We start from the raw sequence: 2940 nt of genomic DNA, 5'->3' as shown, positions 1-2940 counted from the left end.
GTATTTCAACACAGAAACTTGAAATTTGAGGGTTAGGAGATGAATGTGCAATCTATAGCAAGATGGTTAGGAACAAAGAAGTTACATACATCGGATGTAAGTTTTAACCTTTATTTTCAAATGTCTTCCATTATGTATGTCAGTAGCTCCTTCATAGGGCAAGCACAAATAATCTAAGAAAGAATATACCTCAGTTTCTTCAAAGACAGCTTTGGTGATTGGGATGAAGGCTTTGTGATGACTAATACTGGCTGTCAGTTTGACGGGATTTAGAATCAGGGGAAATAAACCTCCGGCATGTCTATGAGGGAGTTTCAAGATCAGGTCCATTGCAGTGGGAATATTCATTCTAACTGTAGTTGGCACCACTAAAGAGGGTCCTAGACTGAAGAGAAAAGAGAACATGAGCTGAGCACATGCCTGCTTCTCTCTCTGTCTCTCTCTGTCTCTCTCTGTCTCTCTCTGTCTCTCTCTGTCTCTCTGTGTGTCTCTCTCTGTGTGTCTCTCTCTGTGTCTCTCTCTGTGTCTCTCTCTGTGTCTCTCTCTGTCTCTCTCTCTCTGTCTCTCTCTCTCTCCCTCTGCCTGTGGATAAAATGTGAGCAGCTACTTCATATTCTTTCTTCTACTGTGCTGTGTACCGTGGTACAGGGTACCTTCAAACTGTGACCCCCAAAATAAGGCCTTAATTCCTTAAGTTTCTCTTGTCAGATATTATAACTGTGACAGGCACCTAATGGTATGAATGAAATGTATGAATTACTTATAAACAGTTTTCATGCCAATTCTCACAGTTGGAACCCAGCAGTTGGCAGAAATCAGGAGCAGGAATGTAGCCCAGTCTACAAGGTGTTTGCTATGCAAGCATAAAAAGCTAAGTTTGATTCTAGAACCCACGTAAAAGTGCCAGACATGATGGTAAACCTGTAAGTCTAGAACTGGGCGAGTGAGGCTGGAGGATATCTGGGGCCCAGTGGCCAGTCACTCTAGCCTAATGGTGACTTCTGGGCCAGGAAGAGACCCTATCTCAACGTAGACAGATGTCTGTGAGAATGACTCCTGTGTGTGTGTCCTCTGGCCTCCACACAACGTGTGTGTCTGTGTGTCTGTGTGTTTGCATGTGCACGCACCTGCAGACACATAAGAACCCCCCTACAAATGTTAAGATTCTTTTTAAGAAATATCCAAACTGTAGTTTATCTTATTTATAAAACCTTTGTAACATTTTTTTTATCTTATGTGTGTATGTTTGAAGGTGGCTGTCACATATGTGGAAGGGGGGTTAAGACGATAACTTTGGGATGTTCCCCCCCCGTGGTCCTGGGGGCTAAATTTAGGCCATTAGGCTTAGCAGCCAGTGCCTTAACCCTACTGACCCGTCTTGCCAGCCTCAGCCTCACATATCCCTGAACCATACACCTCCCAAAGCAGATCTCGGGGCTCTGGTTCTAGTTTAGATCCAGCTTCAACATCTGCACAGAGAAACACAGACATGCAAATATAACAGGCTTTTTTTTTTTTTTTTTTTTTTTTGGTTTTTACGAGACAGGGTTTCTCTGCATTGTTTTCGAGGCTGTCGGTCCAGCCTGGCCTCGAACTCACAGAGATCTGCCTGCCTCTGCCTCCCGAGTGCTGGGATTAAAGGTGTGCGCCACCACCGCCCGGCTCTGGCTATTTTTTTTTTTACCGGTGATAATTTATTGTCTGTTAGTAGCACACAGACAGTAATATTAACCACTCAGAAAGAACTACATTTCTATAGAAGTGGGGAATGATACAAGCCATCCTGTGGGTGACTGGATGCATTTAATGATCACTTTTCAGGTTTCTCATCTTCTTCCTATGCTGCTCAATTTGTTTCTGGATCTCATCTTCATGGTGTTTCTTCAGAGCAGCTAGTTATTCTCTAGTCTTCTCTCGGAAGTCCCGATCCTCTTCAGCCTTCTCTCTCTTCCCGAAGGCCCCACCGGCTTCTCGGATGGAGTCAGCAACAGTGTCCAGGCTCTCTGACGAATTGGAGCCAAAACCTGGGGTCTGTAGGACCCTCATGCCCCAGACACTGAGCCGAGCACGAATCGCCAGCTCCCTGAGCCGAGCACGAATGGCCAGCTCCGAGACTGCCATTGTCTCCTGCCCAGGCTATCATTATAATGGTAAACCCATGCAAACACAAAAGTGATTCATTGTAGGAACTGAGGCCTGTGCATCTCTGTCCCTGTCACCGCGGCTGACTTCCAGACTGCTCCTGTGGTTTATGTGTCCACTGTTTACAACTCTTCTGTCTTCTTGGCACTGTCAGGGCATTGACTGTCTCTTCTCCATGCAGCTGCTGCTCTAAGCCAATGTACACGAAACCCTCTTGTGTAACTGTGAATGCCAAGTAAGTGTATACACAGCTCTGGGCTTCTCCGGACTCCTATGGGCTAGACAAACCCTGACAACCAAGTTTACTATAATTGTGTCTTAAATTAAATAAATAAAGAGCGAGGGCCTGAGTGTCTCGGCTTCAGAGACTGGCTTCTCGCTGGAATCTTGTGATGTCAATCTCTATATAGAGATTGGAGGGACTTTTCTTAGTTCTGGCTTCTAAATGTGATCTGACAGGACAGGGAAGTTTTACATCTGTATTATCCTGGACAAACCATCTGTCCGAATCCATGGAACCAGGTACCAAATCTATAAATAGATATCATGGGTTGGCAAAGAAATAAAGAGTTCTCCAGGTCCAGTACTCTCGAACCCATAAACTGAAGAATTAACCTCTCCCTGCTTTGTAGCTTAACCTGAGAAATGTAAGTTTCCGGAATAAAGTACTAAGCCAAGGGAAGAAATCTACTACTGTAAAAAAATAAAGTATGGTAGGACACTTTATTTTTAGCTACCATTTTAGCAGCTAGGAATTAAAATATGTAATGATAAGGAAGTAAGTGTGATCTGTCATCA

General features: G+C 44.3%; 1 pseudogene; it reads right to left on the bottom strand.

Moving 5' to 3' along the window:
* Positions 1 to 1803: 1803 nt before the first annotated feature.
* LOC121141839 lies at positions 1804 to 2121 on the bottom strand (annotated as a pseudogene).
* Positions 2122 to 2940: the final 819 nt, after the last annotated feature.

This window comes from Mesocricetus auratus, unplaced genomic scaffold (genome assembly GCF_017639785.1).
Source record: "Mesocricetus auratus isolate SY011 unplaced genomic scaffold, BCM_Maur_2.0 Super-Scaffold_100008, whole genome shotgun sequence".
In the NCBI taxonomy this organism is placed as follows: domain Eukaryota; kingdom Metazoa; phylum Chordata; class Mammalia; order Rodentia; family Cricetidae; genus Mesocricetus; species Mesocricetus auratus.
The sequence above is the reverse complement of the archived record's forward strand: the minus strand, read 5'-3'. Positions and strand labels throughout refer to the sequence as shown.